This window comes from Podarcis gaigeae (assembly GCF_964106915.1).
Source record: "Podarcis gaigeae genome assembly, chromosome: 10".
Classification (NCBI taxonomy): Eukaryota; Metazoa; Chordata; class Lepidosauria; order Squamata; family Lacertidae; genus Podarcis; species Podarcis gaigeae.
The window spans coordinates 15,843,342-15,865,614 of NC_139686.1; the positions used below are offsets into that span (position 1 = coordinate 15,843,342).

The window sequence follows — 22,273 nt, forward strand, 5'->3', positions numbered from 1 at the left end:
GTGTGCAGAGGGCCTGCGTACACACCATACATTTAAAGCACATGGTGAAGAATCCTAGGATGTGGAGTTTGTCAAGGGTCCTGGAAGAGCACCTCTGCATAGGTAAACTACGGTTCCCAGGATTCTTTCAGAGAAGCCATGTACTTTGTGCGTCCCATTCCTGCTTAAACAGGGCATCTTAGAGGAAAGAGGAAAATAACACAGGCAGCAATCATTTTTAGGCAATTGATGGGCAGAAAAATTGAAGTCTCTTCTCTTCTAGGCAGGGAAATGAACATCTCCCAGCTGAGATGTTGGGGAAAGAAAGGAAAGCTGTCCCAGGTGAGAGCTGGGAGGATCCATCACTTTCTGTGCATGACAAGTGTTGTTGTTGTTGTTTAGTCGTTTAGTCGTGTCCGACTCTTCATGACCCCATGGACCAGAGCACACCAGGCACTTCTGTCTTCCACTGCCTCCCACAGTTTGGTCAAACTCATGCTGGTAGCTTCGAGAACACTGTCCAGCCATCTCGTCCTCTGTCGTCCACTTCTCCTTGTGCCCTCAATCTTTCCCAGCATCAGGGTCTTTTCCAGGGTGTCTTCTCTTCTCATGAGGTGGCCAAAGTATTGGAGCCTCGGCTTCAGGATTTGTCCTTCTAGTGAGCACTCAGGGCTGATTTCCTTCAGAATGGAGAGGTTTGATCTTCTTGCAGTCCACGGGACTCTCAAGAGTCTCCTCCAGCACCATAATTCAAAAGCACCAATTCTTCGGCAATCAGCCTTCTTTATGGTCCAGCTCTCACTTCCATACATCACTGCTGGGAAAACCATATCTTTAACTATATGGACCTTTGTTGGCAAGGTGATGTCTCTGCTTTTTAAGATGCTGTCTAGGTTTGTCATTGCTTTTCTCCCAAGAAGCAGGCGTCTTTTAATTTCATGACTGCTGTCACCATCTGCAGTGATCATGGAGCCCAAGAAAGTAAAATCTCTCACTGCCTCCATTTCTTCCCCTTCACAGGAAGTACCTTTGAGAGAGGACTCTGTGTTTCTTTTCTCTTTCTCCATTTTTGTTTTTATTTAGTTTCTTATTGTATTATAAAAAAGCTTTAATAGAATGTTACAGCGGGGAGAGAGAGAGAAACAGCCATCGTGTTTCTTTGGGCATTTGGTTTGTCTGGCTGTTTTGTAGTGGAGGACGAAGGGGGCAACCCCACACAGGGCAACCCCACACAGGGCTAACTCACACAAATAGTGGGCAAGTTAGGAGGGTGGGTTAAACACGATGGTATATCATGGCAAGAGTCTTGCTAGCACAAGGATGGAAGAATGAGGAAATCCCAACGAAAGAACAGTGGCAAGAAAAATTGATGAGCTATGCAGAACTGGCTAAATTGACATACAAACTGTGGGTCAAGGACAACTGTGACTTTAAGGAAGAATGGGAACTTTTTACAAATTATCTAAAAAGACAACAAAATGAACTGGACTCCTTGGCAGGTTTTGAATAAACATACACAAATTTATTGGTTGATAACATGATAGATAGACAACGCAAGGATATCTATAATTTTATAACATGCAGAGAATAATATGTGCAGAGAAATCAGAGACAGGAGCTGAGGGAAGTCCCTGGTGGGGGTGGAGGGGGTGGAAGAGGGGTGGGGGAAAATAATGTATGTGGTTATATGATTTGATAATTTGTTATGTTGAAATTGCTTAATAAAAATATTTATATATAAATAAACAGGATGGTATATCACATTTTGTTTATTTATTTTTTTGCATTTATACCCCGCCTTTTCTTCCAACAAGCTCAAAGTGCTCTACATAGTTCTCCCCTTGCTCATTTAATTCCCACAACAACCCTTTGAGGTTCATTCGGCTGAGAGGCACTGACAGACCCAGTGAGCTTCAAGGCCAAGTGAGGATTTGAACCCTGCTCTCCCACATCTGACACTCTAACCGCCACACCACGCTGGCAGCGTGTCACACAAATGTGACACAAAAAAAGGTTCTCGCAATGTCTGTTTCTGCATCAAATGCCAGATTCTGTACTTTCTGAGCTCATACATTAAATTTACATTCAAATGCCCAGACTTTTCCAAATGACGGTTGAAGAATTTCCACCTTACGCTTCCTTTTAGAAGTTAAGCAGCGACGCACGCTGCTTAGCCAGTGGTTAGAAACTCTTCTGGCATAAATGAAAATTAAGACAAGCAATTGGGGGACGATAGTTGCTCTCAAGGGGCTCGTTCTTGAAGCCTCGACTGCAGTGAATAGGCCTCCTGGCTTTAATGGGAAGTCCAGAATGCAGCCTCAGCACCACCCAGCACCATCCAGTTAAGTGAAGGAGATCTCCAAGGATTACAGACCCCAAGCGCTACGCATGAAGATTCTCCATGGTCCTTAGGTAGGACTACGAACAAACACGTAAAGTTAGGTCTGTGCTTTTCAAACGACTGTTTAGCGATGTATGTGAACAAACTGGGATATTAGTAGTGGTAGTATAATATTATGAAAGAATTTTATGTAACCAATATAAACAGGTGCCAAAATGTCTTGGACCAGCTCTGGAAACATGTTTTGACCCTCAAGCTTTCCTCAGTGGTTTGTTTTACACACACACACACAGAGAGAGAGAGAGAGAGAGAGAGAGAGAGAGAGAGAGAGAGAGAGATTTTGACACAAATATAAAATATGGATTTACAGTACAACCTACAATTTAAAACTGTGTGTGTGAGAGAGAGAGAGAGAAAGAGAGAGAGAAACACACAGAGAGAGAATAAAGCAACTACACCAAATAATAATAGTACTTATCTGGCTTCAGAGTGCTATATATGCATATTTTTCAGCCACAACAGGCACTCTAAAGCTACAGACTGCCCTCTCAGTCGTAACATCCATCCATTTATGAGTCAGCATGGATTCCAGGAAAGTGCAGCGCATTCTGATGATTCATTAGTCCTGCTAATTTTGGATGCAGGCTGCACAAGTTCTCCATCTGTGTTCTAAAACGGGAATAATAGAGCTTCTGGAATGCAGAACATGGCTTTCTTGATAGCATAAGAGCCTGGTGGATCTAGGGCAGCTTGCTGTTCTCACAGTGGCCAGCCAGAAATCACAAGCAGGATTAGAGTACAAGCACTGGTGGACCTGGGGATCTCAAATTTCAGGGGCACGCTGGCGATGCCAACATTTGGTGCCACTCACCCACCCATCCCCCTCTGACCTTCTATTCTACATCATAGTTGCAGTGCCCCCTGTGGTTGCACTCCCCTAAATCCATCTCTAGCACAAGAGCCCTCTCCCCACTTGTGGTTTCCAGCAACTGACATTCAGAAGAATTGCTGCCTCATCTGTGGAGATCAGTTAGAGGCACCAGTGCTCAGATCAGTATGGCATTTGCAGACTCCTCAAATGTCCCTATTTTACAGGGACAGTCCTGGGTTTACAGAAGCTCCACCCCCATCATTCTGCCCGGACACTGAGGTCCAGCTCTGAGGGCCTTCTGGCGGTTCCCTCCCTGCAAGAAGTGAGGTTACAGGGAACCAGGCAGAGGGCCTTCTCGGTAGTAGCTCCCGCCCTGTGGAGTGCCCTCCCATCAGATGTCAAGGAAATAAACAATATCTGACAATATCTGACTTTTAGAAGACATCTGAAAGCAGCCCTGTTTAGGGAAGTTTGTTTGCTTGTTTTGTTTTTGGTTTAGGGAAGCTTTTTAATGTTTGATGTTTCATGGTGTTTTTAATATTCTGTTGGGAGCCCCCCAGAGTGGCTGGGGAAACCCAGCCAGATGGGCAGGGTATAAGTAATAAATTATTATTATTATTATTATTATTATTATTATTATTATTATTATTATTATTCCCGGAATGCCCCATTTTTCCTTAGGATGTCCCTATTTTCATCGGAGAAATGTTGGAGGGTATGGGGTTGTGCGACCCCCCAAGTCAAGGAGATACATAACTATACAACCTTTAGAAGACATCTGAAGGCAGTCCTGTAGAGGTAAATTCTTTAATGATTTATTATGTTTTTATATATGTCGGAAACCAGTCAGTTGGCATTCCAGTTAGATGGGTGGGGCATTATTATTATTATTATTATTATTATTATTATTATTATTATCATCATCATCATCATAATCATAATCATCATCATGCCTACTTTCATTAGAGAAATGTTGAAAGGTATGCATTTGAGGTGGATGGCATCTCTATGCCAGATTCCAGTGTACAGTGGTGCCTCAGGTTAAGTACTTAATTCGTTCCGAAGGTCTGTTCTTAACCTGATACTATTCTTAACCTGAAGCACCACTTTAGCTAATGGGGCCTCCTGCTGCTGCGGTACCTTGGGTTACATAAGTTTCAGGTTACATACGCTTCAGGTTACATACGCTTCAGGTTACAGACTCCACTAACCCAGAAATAGTACCTCGGGTTAAGAACTTTGCTTCAGGATGAGAACAGAAATCGTGCTCCGGCAGCATGGCAGCAGCAGCAGGCCCCATTAGCTAAAGTGGTGCTTCAGGTTAAGAACAGTTTCAGGTTAAGAACGGACCTCCGGAAAGAATTAAGTACCGGTACTTAACCCGAGGTACTGCTGTACTTGCTCCTAACTGCATAAAAGTCACAGGACTGAAGGGGGCGGCAATTTGCAGCAGCCTCAGGCCTAACAGTGATCTTAGAGTATGTCTGCAAATTCCCAATTTCTAAGGAGGTATGGATTAACCAGGCCCAGTGATGCTGCAGACATTGTCCTTGAGGGCTAAAGGCCAAGTTAACAGGAGATCTCAGCCTTCACCAAAGAGCTTGCCAATGAAGGCAGGGTTGCAGGTGCAGCACAGAGTCAACAAAACAAGGTCTAGCGCAGATAGTCAGTTCAGGCCCAAATGTGGCCCAGAGACCAAATCAGGCAACAGACCAAGATCGATATCAGGGAGTGTCCAGGCAAAGTACACACAGCAGAGAAAGGAACTTTGGACACCTGCGATTTTCAGCAACTGGTATTCAGAGAGATAAATGTCTCTGATAGAGGAGGACGAACATAACCATCATGGCTAGCAGCCGCTGGTAACATTTTCCTCCATGAAAAACTGCTTTGAGGGTTTCTTTTCTTTTCTTTTTGACAGTCAAGCAGTATGTTAGGCTAGTGATGTGTGAATATGAGACAGAACGGATACTGGTGGGACTGGGCCACTGCATCTTCCAGGCCTTTAGCACTGCTGTATAAACTGTATAAATCTTTTTAATAAAAAAAAAAAAATACTTAAAAGAAATAAGCATTCTACTGTGTTCAACAGAATCAGCTGTAGAAGAAGAAGAAGAGTTTGGATTTGATATCCCGCCTTTCACTCCCCTTCAGGAGTCTCAAAGTGACTAGCATTCTCCTTTCCCTTCCTCCCCCACAACAAACACTCTGTGGGGTGAGTGGGGCTGAGAGACTTCAGAGAAGTGTGGCTGGCCCAAGGTCACCTAGCAGCTGCATGTTGAGGAGCGGAGATGTGAACCCAGTTCCCCAGATTACAAGTCTATCGCTCTTAACCACTACACCACACTGGCTCTCATACACACTGTAGTGTATGCCTGTTCACTACCCAGTGGCATGTAGTTCCCACAGAAATTTCTCCTCTTTGCAAATGTGCTCACAGGCCTCCCAAAAGTTGGCGGCTCCCCATTTCTGTTGCTGCCACCTGTCTCACAGTGCAGGTCCAGTTGAGAAAATAACCAGGTTGGGGGGGGGGTCTTCTTCTCCCCGACCATCACAATGATCCCTCCCCTCCCCACTCCACAATCCCTTGCTAGGCCCATTAATTAAGTAATCAGCATGACTAATCAAAATCATTTCTCAAAGATTATGACGGGGGCTTTCTAATTGGAATTTAATAGGCAGTGTCCCTTGCGAAAGGGTGTTCGGTGCTGATAGCACTATCGAGATCTGCGTACATCTGCTTACAGTAGCAACGGATTTGAGGTGATGTACCAGTGATTAACTAGTTTCTGTGCTGTGCAGCCATGAAGAAGTGCAGTCTTAATTAGAAGTCCTCAGAAAGCCAACTGTCACTTCTATTGTAACACTCCCAGCTCTTTGTTCTGGGGTTTTTTCATGAAACTAAGGTGTCACCCTCTGATGGATGTCAGCAATGAGAGTCTCATTCCCTGCCCCCCTTCCAGATGATCTGGGATCTTCACCTGAAATGCACCTGTAATAAATGGGATCCGAAAAACTTTTCCTCTCCTCTAATTGCACCAGGCAAGGATAAATAGATCCTATCATTGCTACCATGTCCTGTGTGCCTGTTGTTGCACCTGCTAAGCTTGTACACCTGTGAAGGAATACATTATTACACATACTGCAAAAGTCGCCAATGTACTGTTCTTCAAAGAAACAAACTCTTTGAAAACTCCCTTGAACATACCAATATTACTGCTGCTGTTATTTTGCACCCATCCTTCACTGCAAGGTTATAACAATTTAAAAATGCAATATTAAAAACAGTTTAAAACAAATTCCACTCGCAAGAATAGTGATACTAATGTAGTTGAGTTTTAATAAAAGGAGAGGCTTCACTAATCTGTGCCAGGTCTTGCCTCTGTCTGAGCCTAAATTGGTCGGTATGCCGGACAGGGCCTTGTTAGTGGTGGTGCACCTGCTCTGCAGCTCCACCTCCTCCCCTCCCCAAGCCATGGGTTCTTTCTCTCAACTTTTTCGATGAGTAGTCAGCGTTTCCTCCTTTCTTTCTTAACTGGATGTTGGATTGTATAGTTTTTGAATTATGGTCTGGAGGACACTCTTGAGAGTCCCATGGACTGCAAGAAGATCTATCCATTCTTAAGAAAATTAGCCCTGAGTGCTCACTGGAAGGACAGAGCGTGAAGCTGAGGCTCCAATACTTTGGCCACCTCATGAGAAGAGTAGACTCCCTGGAAAAGACCCTGATGTTGGGAAAGATAGAGGGCACAAGGAGAAGGGGACGACAGAGGACGAGACGGTTGGACAGTGTTCTCGAAGCTACAAACATAAGTCTGACCAAACTGCGGGAGGCAGTGGAAGACAGGAGTGCCTGGTGTGCTCTGGTCCATGGGGTCACGAAGAGTCGGACACGACTAAACGACTAAACAACAACAACAATAGTTTAGTGGTTCTTAAACTGTTATATGAGGAGCATTGGCAAGGCAGGAAAGCAGCATATAAATGATCAACTCTATCAATCCCATCAGAAACCTTCAAAATCCTAACATTTTTTTTACCATCTTCAGACTTGTTTCATCAAATTGTTTGATGTTTTATCGGGTTTTTAATATTCTGTTAGGAGCTGCCCAGAGTTGCTGGGGAAGCCAGACCAGATGGGTAGGGTATAAATCAATCATCATCATCATCATCATCATCATCATCATTAAAAGCTAGGGTTCTTCCTAAGTCAGTCCATGTCCTGCAGTTCCCTAAGCCATAGGTGGTAACTTAGTGTACCTTCTCCTGAAATTTTTGCTGGAAGAAATGTTTCCTCCAGTGGCGCCAAAGCACCATAGTGGCCTCAAAACAACTTTGTTCGATAGGGCAGGTTGACTTGTCCAAAGTGACACAGACACACAGATGAGAGACTTGAGCCTGAGTTTCCCACATGCAAGCCCAGTATTCTGGCTGTCGCTCCACACTGGCTCTCCCCCTTGGGCTCCACGATGGTGCAAAGATGGTGTGTATTATATATAAAGCCATAGGAAAATTAGGAACTATTCCTCACATCCTGGTTGCATTTCTTTCAAGTGCATTAAAATGGCTCCTCTACAAAATGTGCGGATGTCGCTTTAAAGATCAGGAGAAACTGAATAGGAAGAAAAGGCGGAAGATTTATCCCAGACAGCTATTAACGCGGAATTCATTCATCCCTTGTGGAGCTTTATCCACCTCCTCCTCAAAGGGCTAGGGATCTGCTTAACCAATTTAAAGTCGTCATAATAATCAGAATCTGCTTAGCCAGCAAAGGCAGAGGCAGCTTAAAAAGTGAGAGATCCTACCTCCTCTACTCCCCCCTCTGTCCCCCCACTTCTTGCGGCAAGTTCCTTGTCACCCTGAACTTTTCTGCTGGCTTGCAGGAGCAGCCGTCCTCTACCGAAGGCAATAACGTTCTACAGGGTCGACTCTTTAGGCAAGGATTTTCTGCTGCGGTGCACGATTGTTCCTAATGATTTTACGGGACTCTGCTAGACATTAATAGCCGCCTGGGACAATTATTTCAAAAGAAGCATTGTGTAGGGAGAGGCTGTATTCTGAAGAACTGCATGAATGCTGAGCAAGAATCTCTCTCTCTCTCTCTCTCTCTCTCTCTCTCTCTCTCTCTCTCCTTCTCTCTCTCTCTCACACACCCCCCCCATGTACAACAGTGGTAGGACTTATGTACACCTGTATTCCATCCTTCATCAATCAAACCCAGGGTGGCTTAGCAGACATCGTCAGAGCACTTTCCTTAAAAAAAATGCATCCATAGGTTGTGGGTTCAAATACCGTACAGGGCCTCTTGAGATCAGGGACCTTTTATTTTTGCTTATGCCACCCTGCAAAACTTCATAGGGTTGTTCTGAGTGGTCAGTAGTCACCAAGAGGAGAGCCAATGCCACAGGACAAGTGGTGGTGACGAATCTTCAGCCCCGGACACTGGTTTCCGGGGACAGTTTGCTCCTGTCTTCAAATCTGGGACAGAAAACTCTCTATAGCAAACCTCTGGCTGAGTGATAACAAGAATCCTTGGCAGAGAGGCCCCAGGCTACATGACGCAAGCTGAGGAAAGATGAATAAAAGCAGTTCGCGTTCCCTCCCTCATTTGTATAGCAGGAAAATGTGCATCATTGCGAATGGGTGGGGAGAGGCCATATATGATGCAAGGAGGCAGGGAAACTGAGAGAGGGAGTTTGTGAAAAAGTATAAATGGATCTGTTTAGCATTTGGCACAGGCTGTTACCAACATAAAGAGGGCAGAACATTGGTGCCAAACAGTTGGTCATTCCTAAGCTATTAACATTTTTGGAACAGAGTGGAAAGCTCTGGTTCACTGGAATGAGCCAGCTATTTATCCCCCTGAAAATATCCTTCCACAGTACACACAATTCTCCACAGCTCATTTTATCAATAATTATTATTATTCCACATTTTAAGTAACACATTTGAACAACAATACATTCGTACCTTGGTTTTCGAACAGCTTAGTCCTCGAATGTTTTGGCTCCTGAACTCCGCAAACCCGGAAGTGATTGTTCCAGTTTGTGAACTATTTTTGGAAGCTGAACACCTGATGGGGCTTCTGATTGGCTGCAACAGCTTCCTGCAGCCAATCGGAAGTCACGCTTTTGTTTCTGAACGTTTTGGAAGTCGAACTGACTTCCAGAACGGATTCCGTTATAACTACAGGATAATAATGATTCCTGAAGCCCTCTATTCTCACTGCGGAGATATCTTTGCCCTATATGGGGCGGAGGTGAGTTATCAGGATAAATAGCAAGGGGTCAAAGTTTTTGGTTGGGAAACTCAAACAAGGCAAATAGGCAAATAGAGCTAAGTCGCTTTCTCAGCAGAAGTCTATTCTTAGGTGCTGGACCTTGGTGTGAAAGTTCTTGCTGTCTTGCAACTGGGGTGGGCAGGAATTCAATTCAGTTTGCATTTCAAGGTGAACTTGCCAAATTCATATTTCCCGAAACAATTCTCACTTTTCTGAATTCTCCAGACAAGCCATGCGGGCACAAATGCATAAACTAGGGTTCCATGTGCATTAAAACGTATGTCTTAATTAGTAAAAATAACATACAAAAATACATTGTATTAGGGATAATTGCTTGATAATGTGTACATATATCGGTACAAAATGCATACAAATATTAGGATAAATTCTATGATGAATTTCCATGAGGCCTTTAAAAATAAATAAACCACAGGCTGATATGGAAATGAGGCAAACTGAGAAACGGAGAGAAACAAAAATTCACCCAATCCTGCTTGCAGTTGATGCTAACTCTGCAGAAATTGAAATGTTCTTACAAATGGAAGAAAGATCCGCAAAATACCTGTCATCAACTGAATTTAAGATGGGGAAAATGAGAAATTGAGATTGATTGATTGATTGATTGATTGACCCATCCATATTTTCAAGAGGGAAATTTCAGGGAAGAGGGACTTCAACAACCAATACTTCCATGCTGTAAGGTGTGGTCTTGAGGCTGGTTGATTGTAACAGCAGGTTGAATGGCTGCAAAGTTCTTCATGTATGCTACGATAACAGTGTGCAATAAGTTTATGAAAATCAGGCAGCTGTGTCTGTTCCTTAGAAAAAAATTTACATGGTCAGGAATGTAAAAGCCTTATTAGGACCCATTCAGTGCTGATGGTGCAGGTTGCAAGTTGCACAGAATTCATCCTCAAGATGAATGTTCAAGGTGACAAAAAAAAACACACACAGATTTTCATACCTATAATGTCTTAAATGTTCTTCCCTCTGCCAATCCCCTCACAATCTCCACTTTTTCACTCCCCCCCCATAACCCTTTTTTTTCAAAGTCTCCATAAAAATCTACCAGTATTTTAGTGCAAATTTCCCCTCTGAATTTGGCTTGTGCAGTTCCATTACGGAGGTGCTCACTGAAGAGTTTACCCTGCACCCACTTCAGTGGCTTAACCTGGCAGGCTATGTTTCTTTTTTTAATAGCGCAAATATTTTCTTTCAAAAGCATATCGGCTCTTCGGATCAGAGGAACGCATTGCTTTGTCGCCATGCAATCTATTAATAACCCATCTAAATTAAAGAGAAACAAAATGTATATTTAGATGCACTGATGTACATCAGTAGCGCTCAGTAAAACATTCCCAATGATCTGTTCTGACTCTGCCTTCCTTTAATATGTTAATTTTGCCATCAAAGCATAATTTTATAATTTGTCAAACCAGTCCTTTATCAAAGGCAGCCTATTTGACCTTCAGTTTTTTACACAAATAGATCATACTAGTAGCATTACTCTCTGTTGCCTTGTTACTCTGAACATTCTCTGTACATGCACAGCTATCTGTGTGCAAGGCTGCACACATTGTTTTGTACAGCTCAGCTGCTGTGTACACATGTACACAGGCTCTACACATGTTGAACATAGCATGTGAATAACTTTACGAGTGTGCAGCTCAACTATTTGTGCACACAGGAGCACAGATTGTACCTCTGTTGAAGGTAACATGTGCACTTAAGTTTGCATCTAACAAACCATTCTACATAACTTATTAAATAAGAGGGTTGAAAGGAATAAAGTTTACCCCATTATTCTCTCTATCATCTTACTAATCATTTCCCAATAATTTCTCCCCGTTTGGCCTTTGCCTTTTGATACATATATATATATAAATTCACCTACTTGCCCTTTTGCATTTCCAACAAAGCTTTGAATAATTTGTATGTATTTTATTTATTACAACCACAGGAGTATAGCCCCCTGCCATGATCTTATGACATTTCCCTCTAATTGCTACATTTAATGAAAATTTATGTTCTCTGTTCTAAAGGTTTTCCCAGGCACGGAACGGGATATTATTTCTGTATTGAACCCATTTAATCATCATGTGTTCCTTGGTTTGCTCTGGTTATCTTTCATATTTAATAACTAGTATTAGTGTGTCTCTGCGTGTATGATAATAGATGCTAAATTTCTATGTGCAGAGTGGGCTGTTGGGTTTTATTTGTTTTTACATATGGGAGCACAGAATCATAAACCACAACTCTCATATCAAGGACCAAGAGCAAATCTGCAGCAAGCAATGTGGTTCTGTCCTCTAGGAATGTACCACTCGCAATACAGGTGGCCCTTTTCCATGTTTGAGTTTCCCACTTTTATTAAAAAAAAACCACTTATAAATATTATTGCACAAAGAAAACTACCCTGCCATGGAGAAAGGCTGCTCGAAGGCCTTCCCTCTGAAACATTGGCTTTCCACAAGCACGGTCTCTTTGGCACATTTTAAAAAGAAAAGGGGAAAATATATTTCTATAGATCAGGCATAGGCAAACTCGGCCCTCCAGATGTTTTGGAACTACAGTTCCCATCATCCCTGACCACTGGTCCTGTTAGCTAGGGATCATGGGAGTTGTAGTTCCATATTGGAGGGCCGAGTTTGCCTATGCCTGCTATAGACCTACAAGGACTGACTTGAAAACCTCTGAGGAATGAAATCAGACAAGCCAGGTTGGAATCAAGGTTTCAATGCTATGCACAGCTCTGTTTTCCCCTCCAGGTCTGCAAGCAGCAATAGCCCATATCCAGCATTAAAACGAAGCTGATCTTTGGAAACTTCATTTGCGCAATTTATCCAGGTTGCAAAATCCAGCTTTCTTTGTACTGAATTCTCACCTCGTGCCATTTGGATCCCTGCATGGGTGTGTTTTAATGCATTGCCCTGCATATAAACCCTCTTGCCTTCTTCTGAGCTCTTCCAAATTCATTTTAACATTCCCTCCCTCTCCCAGGACCAGCCTTGGTGGAGATGGCCTGAGCATTACTCAGGATTAACAGCTGCTCTACCTGGGATGCATTTGGCCCAAGGTCAATATAAACATTTCAGGGGCGGTGGTGGGGATGATGGATTGCTAATTACTTCGAATTAGACCTTCTTCCATGCTTGCTGCCTTGCCGGGTCAATGTTCTACTTATTACTATATTTAGGTGGGAGGGGGAGGAGAGGCAGAGGGAGGGGAGGAGGAAGCCGATTAATTCTTCCATAGCTCACTTGTGTTTTTAACAAGTGTGTTGACTGACAGTTCCAAGTGCCACATCTTTTACAACAAACATGACACGCAGTTCACGGAGAGTGGGCATGGGCGGGATGGAAACCCTGTTGAACTGTCCACCCCTGAAAAGTGATGCAATTGCATCTTCGTTGGGACCAAACGGCTATTTGGATGGTTCAACTGGGGCTGAGATAACGGGGGGGGGGGACAGGATGAACAGTCAAATAAGTCATGATTAAATTGGAAATGAATTGGAAAGAATGTCACATCATAACTGTACAAAAATGGCGGCATTTTTTTTACTAGTTTTCATTCGCTGTATCCAGTGCCGGATTTACGTATAAGCAAACAAACTATAGCTTAGGGCCCCACTCTTTTGGCCCCCCCCAAAAAAATTCACTATTACTATACTTCTTAATTGTCTTTCAGTTCAACAATTACATTGATAAAATACATATATGCAAATGACTTTAGATACCTATTAGGTCCATAAATTACCGTATTTTTCGCCCTATAGGACACACTTTTTCCCCTCCAAAAATGAAGGGGAAATGTGTGTGCGTCCTATGGGGCGAATGCAGGCTTTCGCTGAAGCCTGGAGAGCGAGAGGGGTCGGTACGCACTGACCCCTCTCGCTCTCCAGGCTTCAGGAAGCTCTCCGCAAGTCTGGGGAACTCCGCGGGAGTTCCCGTCGGGCTCCCAAGGCTTGCGGATAGCAGCCTGCATCCCGAAGCCTGGGGCGTGCTGCACAGCGGGCCCCAGGCTTCATGCAGATATTGGGCAGCCCCACAAGCTTGGGGGACAGCAGGGAGGCGCAGCGTGCTTCTCCCCAGCGCCAGCCCCACAAGCTCGGGGGACAGCGGGGAGGCGCAGCGTCACCATCCTGCTGTTCCCCGACCTGGTTTGGATTCCCCGACCTGGTTTTGGGGGGGGGGGAAATAAAGGGAATTTTTTTCCCTTTATTTCCCCCCCCCCAAAAAAAAAAACTAGGTGCGCCCTATGGGGCGAAAAACACAGTACTATATAGCATATATTCAACACAAAAAACAGTGATAATTTTTTTGTTGACAAAGGACAGCTGGACATATAAAGGGCCCCTTTACTTTCAGTAGCTTAGGGCCTCATCAAACCTAAATCCAGCCCTGGCCATATTGTATATACGAACAGTGAACTCATTTTCCAAGTGTGAATCCTTACGTAGCCAAAATGGCACTACAGAGAAGTACAAGAAGGGATCCTCAGGATTGCAGAAGTACAAAAAAATCTGAAGGGGAAAATAATCTGAAGGGGAAAGAATCAAAGAGGAGGAGGAGGAGGAGGAGGAGGAGGAGGAGGAGAAGGAGAAGGAGAAGGAGAAGGAGAAGGAGAAGGAGAAGGAGAAGGAGAAGAAGAATTTTATTATTTATACCCCACCTATCTGGCAGGGTTTCTCAGAAGACTGCCGCAACTCTGCAAAATACTCAAATGAGAACTGAGCATGCTCATTGGGCATGGAATGCTGACCATCAGGCGGCAAAAGTGGATTATCAGGAGGCATGGGATGGAGTATTCTGAACAGGAACACTCCACACTGCTGCATTTAATTAGGCCCTGTAACAAAATGATACACCATGGAGTGTTCCTGTTCAGTGTGGCCACCAGCCTGCCATGTGCTCTTCTGGAGTACAGTCATACCTTGGTTCTCGAACAGAATCCATCCGGAGGTCCGTTCGACTTCTGAAAATGTTCGAAAAGCAAGGCACAGCTTCTGATTGACTGCAGGAGCTTCTTGCTGTCAATCGGAAGCCTTGGAAGTCATGTCGGACGTTCAGCTTCCAAAGAAAGTTCGCTAACCGGAACACTTACTTCCGGGTTTGCGGCGTTCGGGAGCCAAAATGTACACGTACCAAGGCATTCGACAACCAAGGTATGGCTGTACAGTGGTACCTCAGGTTAAGTACTTAATTCGTTCTGGAGGTCCGTTCTTAACCTGAAACTGTTCTTAACCTGAAGCACCAATTTAGCTAATGGGGCCTCCTGCTGCCGCCGCACTGCCAGAACCCGATTTCTGTTCTTATCCTGAAACAAAATTCTTAACCTGAAGCACTATTTCTGGGTTAGCGGAGTGTGTAACCTGAAGCGTATGTAACCGGAAACGTATGTAACCCGAGGTACCACTGTACGCCATTCCATGTGCTATGTTTATTTCAAAAACGTATATGCCACCCTTCAGCACAACTTCCAGGTCAGTTTCAAACATCAAAATAAAAATGATCGCTGTGTTGCCAATCTCTCCTTTGTCCTTCTCATGCCTCTTCTGGTTCTGGGAGACCATGGATGAGGGGAGCTTTTTGCAGCAAGAGGGGGAGACACCTATGCCTCTTTCGCAGTAGGACTCATCTCTGCCTCTCGGCCTCCTTCTTCTCACTCCCTTGCTTCAGCTTCTGATTCCGGACCTCTCTGTCGCGAATTCTTCGCGGTGCTTTAGCAGAAATGCTCAGAGTTCCAGGTTCTTCAGTTCAGTATATTTATTGTGAGCTATACAGTGGTGCCTCGCAAGACGAACGCCTCGCAAGACGGAAAACCCGCTAGACGAAAGGGTTTTCCGTTTTGGAGGCACTTCGCAAAACGAATTTCCCTATGGGCTTCCTTCGCAAGACGAAAGCCCACAGGGAAATCTCCGGGACAGCGGGGAAGCGCAGCACGTCTTCCCCACTGTCCTCGGACCTCCTCCGAAGGCTGGCGGTGGGGCGGAGAGACCTCCCGCCGCCAGCCTTCGGATGGCTCCTCTGAAGGCTGGCGGTAGGGTGGAGAGACCTCCTCCCGCCGCCAGCCTTCGGAAGGCTGCTCCGAAGGCTGGCGGCGGGAGGAGGTCTCTCTGCCCCACTGGCAGCCTTCGGAAAGATGCTCCGAAGGCTGGCGGTGGGAGGAGGTCTCTCTGCCCCACCGGCAGCCTTCGGAAGGCTGCTCCAAAGGCTGGCAGTGGGGTGGAGAGACCTCCTCCCACCGGCAGCCTTCGGAAGGCTCCTCCGAAGGCTGGCGGTGGGGCGGAGAGACCTTCTCCCCGCGTCAGCCTTCGGATGGCTGTCCTGAAGACTTGCGGTGGGAGGAGGGTTTTCCTTCCCACCACCAACATTCAGAATGCTGTTCTGAATGTTGGCGGTGGGGAGGAAAAACCCTCCTCCCACCGCAAGCCCCGGGGACAGAGGAGAAGCGCTGCGCGTCTTCTCCTCTGTTCCCGTACCTGTCCTGAAGGCTTGCGGTGGGGAGAAAAGCCCTTCTCCGCACCGCCAGCCTGGCAAGCGGTCTCCATAGGAACGCATTAATTGATTTTTAATGCATTCCTATGGGAAACCGTGCTCCGCAAGACGAAAAACTCGCAAGAAGAAAAAACTTGCGGAACGAATTAATTTCGTCTTGCGAGGCACCACTGCATATACAAATATCTACAGGCTATAATACGCGAGCAGTTCATACAGCCAAACAGAGTACAGTGGTACCTCGGGTTAGATACGCTTCAGGTTACATATGCTTCAGGTTACATACGCTTCAGGTTACACACTCCGCTAACCCAGAAATAGTGCTTCAGGTTAAGAACTTTGCTTCAGGATAAGAACAGAAATTGGGTTCCGGCGGTGCTGCAGCAGCAGGAGGCCCCATTAGCGAAAGTGGTGCTTCAGGTTAAGAACAGCTTCAGGTTAAGAACGGACCTCTGGAACGAATTAAGTACTTAACCCGAGATACCACTGTACCTGGCTGCACCTTAAGGCAAATAGGAAGATCTCCAACTCTCTCTCTCTTTGACCACACTCCTCTACACCACCCACTTACTGCTGGACAGGTTTCTCTTTTAAACCAATGACAGCCAGTCAACTGACAGCACATTACTGCTGAATCATTCTGACCCAGCACTTCCACAGAAAGCATCGCAGGCTGATTGCATCAGCCAGTTGCATCACCTAGCAAACTCAAGCCTGCAGACTTACTATCTCACACAGCATTCTGTGAGTCACAACACTCTCTCTGCCAAAGACTCTTCCAGCTCACTAAGCCCCGTTACCTCTTCAGCTTCCGACACCTCCTCTTCCCAGTCTTCTCCCTCTTCTCCCTCTGACCACCCATTGTTGTCCCACCTGGCTCTGAACTTTCTTCCCATGATGGTTCCCCAACACCTTCCTCTCACCATTCCTCTGCATCGAACCAGTCCATGACCATAGGACTTGGTAATACATCCTGGTTTGGAATTATTATCTGCTATGTGGCGCTGTGGGTTAAACCACAGAGCCTAGGACTTGCTGATCAGAAGGTCGGAGGTTCGAATCCCCGCAACAGGGTGAGCTCCCGTTGTTCGGTCCCTGCTCCTGCCAACCTAGCAGTTCGAAAGCACATCAAAGTGCAAGTAGATAAATAGGTACCGCTCTGGCGGGAAGGTAAACGGCGTTTCCGTGCACTGCTCTGATTCGCCAGAAGCGGCTTAGTCATGCTGGCCACATGACCCAGAACCTGTCTGCCGACAAACAACAGCTCCCTCGGCTAGTAAAGCAAGATGAGCGCCGCAACCCCAGAGTTGCCAGCAACTGGACCTAATGCTCAGGGGTCCCTTTACCTTTACCTTTTATCTTCATGCTGGTTTTAAGTGTTAGGGGTTTTGTGGAGTAGTGCATGCCTACTCACTAGTAAGTTGCACTGTGTACAACAGCAGCTTTCTCCCATGGAAGCATTAATAGGATTGCAGCCTTATTCAATTTTATGGATCACTTGGTTAGACTCTTGAGATCTTTCTAACTACTGTAATAAATTATGGTATTTTATTGAAAACTGGATTGTAGTTCTGTTTTATTTTTTTAAACACCCCCTTCTTGGGGGTGGGGGCTTTTTGCCTGGAAATCTTTAAAATAAAAACACTTTCTTCAATCAAGCCTAGTCCAAAGTCCTCTCCTTGTGAAATTCTATAGATTTTGCCTAACGTTATGTAAAGAAGCTGGTTTTTCCCAGGGATGAAGTTGTGCAACGTTTGCAGCGATCTGAGAACAAGAGACATTAAATGGATGTCAGATCATTATCAGGAAGATTGCTATCATTACCTATCTCTGGGTTGTCAGCAGAGTGCCTGATGAGCCCCTCTTATTTCTCTGTGTTTCGGAATAGCAGGGAGACACGACAGCAGGTGGAAGCATCATGCAACACAATCCTACTCAGAAGTAATTATTCTTTCTCCGAGGTAGGGATGGGTGGATCTGTCAATTTCAGTTCTCTTGGTTAGCATAAGAACAGCTTGCTGAATCAGACCAAAGGCCTGTCTAGTCCAGCATCCTGTGGCCAGCCAGTTGCATGTGGAGGCAGTCAATAGCAATCATGGCTAGTACCCATTGATCCATTGACACGTGTGGCGTTGTGGTCTAAACCACTGAGCCTCTTGGGCTTGCCGATTGGAAGGTCGGCGGTTCTAATCCCCACGATAGAGTGAGCTACCATTGCTCTGCCCCAACATCTGCCAACCTAGCAGCTCAAAAGCACACCAGTGTAAGTAGATAAATAGGTACCACTGCAGCAGGAAGGTAAACTGTGCTTCCGTGCACTCTGGTTTCCATCATGGTGTTCCGTTGCACCAGAAGCGGCTTAGTCATGCTGGCCACATGACCTGGAAAGCCGTCTGTGGAAAAACACCAGCTCCCTCAGCCTGAAAGTGAGATGAGCACCAAAAGCCCATAGTCACCTTTGACTGGACTTAACCATCCAGGGGTCCTTTACCTTTACCTTTACCCATTGATAGCACTCTCCTGAATGAATTTGTCTAATTCTCTTTTAAAGCTATCTACCTTGGTGGCCATCACTGCTTCCTGTGGCAGTGGGTTCCACAGTTTTAACTATATACTGTGTGAATAAGTACTTTCTAAAAAATCTGTTCTGAATCTTCCAACCTGAAGCTTCATTGGATGTCCACGAATTCTGGTGTTATTAAAGATGAGGGGAAAACCCATCCGCTTTCTCCATGCCACACGTAATTTTATAAAAGGCTATCATTTTACCTCTTACTCTCCTTTTTTCTAATCTAAAAAGCCCCAAATGCTTCAACTGTTCTTCATAGGGAAGTCACACCATCCCATCAATCATTTTGGTGGCCCTTTTCTGAATCTTTACCAACTCAATAATATCCTTTTTGAGGTGAGGGGAGGTTTCTCACTTTTCCAATCTTAAATTCATTATTCCAAAGTTCTGCAGGAATTTGTGGGGTTTGTTTTTTTTTAAAAAAAAAAACCTTCATGAAAATTCATCAGCATTTTAGTGCAAATTTCTCCCTAATAACAACTTTTTGTGTGCACTTCTAGCATATTTTTGCAAGCTGATTTTCTCCAGTTTCTCCAGAGCTTCTCCAGTTCACAAGTGTGCTCACAAACTCAGAGAAGTCAGCGATCCCTGGGGTAGACTATGCTGAGCTAGTTAGGCCAATGGTATAACCTCATATATAACAGCCTCTCGTGCTTCTGAGGGTCATCATGAAGTTAAAGAGATGAGCTAGTGAACCTTGGCTGAGGCAGATGCCACCAAACTCTCTCAAACAACAGCAGCTGCAGCAGCAAAAGTTTACAGGGAGGTTGAAAGGAACAGCAAGGGGCTGTCAGCTCTTCTGCTGACATGACAGATGAAAAGAAATTCAAGATACCATCCTGGGGAGAAAATTAGAAACTTTGGAATGGAAATGGCAAATGATTTTTATTGAAATGTACATCCTGCTGTCAAATGGAAAGATCAAGCCTTAGGTACTGATGCTTAAAAATAATGCTTTTTAAGTAAAAGCACGTGCACACACAACCTTTAAAATAGAGAGGTGGCCGTGTGGTGCATTCATTGTCTGTATTTAAAAAGTGAAGCAGGAAAATCTGGACTGTAATCCTACACAGGTTTACCAGTAAGCAAGCCCTCTTGAACTCAATAGGACTTATTTCCAAATGGAGACCCATCTGTTGTGAACAGCAGAGAGATGCAAGGAGATTCCCTGTCAAATAAAACTGATTGGGGGGCACGGCATTATTTCTTCCTGGCTCTTTTTCTGCTCCTTCCCTGTGGCAACCATTTTGTGTTATGCGACAGCCCTTGCAGCAGCCATTTTGTCATGGATTCCCTCAGCACTTTCTCAAAATTTGAATGCACCCACTGGCCCCAAAAGGCTGATAATGCCTTCTTAAGTAGCACCCAAAGACTTGGGAAAGTCTGCTGAGATGGTTGATCCTCCCCTTCTCCTTTCTCTCTCTCTTTCTCTCTCTTCATAAAGGGTAACGAGTTACTATTTGCTGAGTTGTTCTGACGCTTAGTGTCTCTGCTTGTCGTTTACAGAGGTGTATGAGGGGATGTTTTGTTACTCAATTAATTTTCATTATTAATATTCTCTTCGTTACTATTTCCTTCCTCAATTCAATTGGCTTTGCCGTTGATTCGGAACAAGTTAATTCTTTTCTATAATTTCCAATACAGTAGTACCTCTGGTTACGTACTTAATTCATTCCAGAGATCCGTTCTTAACCCGAAAATGCTCTTAACCTGAAGCACCACTTTAGCTAATGGGGCCTCCTGCCGCCACCGCATGATTTCTGTTCTTATCCTGAAGCAAAGTTCTTAACCCGAGGTTTCTGGGTTAGCGGAGTCTGTAACCTGAAGCATATGTAACCTGAGGTACCACTGTAGTCTTTGCTAATTGACTCCAAAGGGAGAACTGGCCACTCCTCTGCTGCTTGTAGCTTCAGTGTTTTCCATCCAAATGGCATTGAATTTTCACGCATTCTGCTACTCCTTTGGGGCACGAGAGCCACTGAATTTCAGATAGATGGGGAAATGGTCCTCATTGTATAGAGGCAGTTTAAGAAAGGAGCTTGTACTATGAGCTTTGAGCTGCTTTCAATGGAAGACACATTTGCTATTTTTCTTGTAACTTCTGTACTGTTACACCCCACCCCGCGGTGGAGATTCCAGTGAGCTTCAGGCACGCTTTACACAGGATTCGTGTTTCCTTTGGAATAATAATAATAATTTATTATTTGTGCCCTGCCCATCTGGCTGGGTTTCCCCAGCCACTCTGGGCGGCTTCCAACCGAATATTAAAAACACGACAAAACATCAAACATTAAACACTTCCCTAAGCAGGGCTGCCTTCAGATGTCTTCTAAAAGTCGGGTAGTTGTTTATCTCTTTGACATCTGATGGGAGGGCATTCCACAGGGTGGGCACCACTACCGAGAAGACCCTCTGCCTGTAACCTCAAATCTTGTAGTGAGGGAACTGCCAGAAGGCCCTCGGCGCTCAGTGTCCGGCCTGAAAGATGGGGGTGGAGACGCTCCTTCAGGTATACAGGACCGAGGCCGTTTAGGGCTTTAAAGATCAACACCAACACTTTGAATTGTGCTCAGAAATGCACTGGTAGCCAATGCGTGGAAATGATGTTCAGTGCTTGGGGAGGGATTGTGAAGTGTTTTTGTTTTTGTTTGTTTTTTAAAAAGCTACTTCTCTTACTGCTTCTCCCCATTGTGTAAGTTCTCGGAATGTTAACATAAATTTAATTGGTAGCAGGTGTTCAGGTTGTCTTTGGTTCACGACCCTACCCAACCTTTCTTATACAGTGTTACCTCAGGTTAAATACTTAATTTGTTCCAGAGGTCCGTTCTTAACCTGAAATTGTTCTTAACCTGAAGCACCACTTTAGCTATTGGGGCTTCCTGCTGCCGCTGCACCGCCGGAGCACGATTTCTGTTCTCATCCTGAAGCAAAGTTCTTAACCCGAGGTAATATTTCTGGGTTAGCAGAGTCTGTAACCTGAAGCGTATGTAACCTGAAGCGTATGTAACCCGAGGTACCACTGTATATGTACCTGCTTGATTCCCATCCTTTCCCAACCAATCCCATCATTGTTCATTTGCTCAGCTTGTCTTTGTTTATAGTTGATAGCAGTACCCAGCCATTCTTATATACCTGCTTGTTTTCCACCCTTCTCCACTCAATCCCAGGCTCATCCTTACCCTGATAAAGAAATGAATAAATAATTGTTTGCTAGCTACCTGATTTGGTCAGACTAGTTTCTTAGGCAGTGAAACTTCTCATTTTGGCCCTAGTTTTTAAGGTTAGGCTTGCATTTTACATGCAGCTGTTTTCTGTATCTGTCTTCATTAGTACTCACACTAAGTACTTGTGTGCCTCTGACTTCTGCACACGCAGCACACATACAGTGAGTGTATAAGCCATAAAGCTTAGCGCTAACATGAGGGATCTGGGTAGCATCTCTCACATCTACATCACAGCCAAATAGAAGCGTGAGAGCCAGCAGGACTGAGCCCTCAGTTGGCTGTATGCTCTTGTTAAAAATAATAATTTAATTCTGGGCTAGCACATAGGGGACACGGATGGCGCTGTGGGTAAAACCTCAGTGCCTAGGACTTGCTGATTGTAAGGTCGGCGGTTCGAATCCCCGTGGCCGGGTGAGCTCCCGCCGTTCGGTCCCAGCTCCTGCCCACCTAGCAGTTCGAAAGCACCCCTAAGTGCAAGTAGATAAATAGGGACCACTTACTTAGCGGGA

At 44.9% G+C, this 22,273-nt stretch overlaps 1 long non-coding RNA gene across 1 annotated transcript in view; it reads left to right on the forward strand.

Moving 5' to 3' along the window:
• The window catches only part of LOC310826361, a 683,860-nt gene that overhangs the window by 508,755 nt on the left and 152,832 nt on the right, over positions 1-22,273 (forward strand). The gene's annotated exons all lie outside the window — the stretch shown is intronic.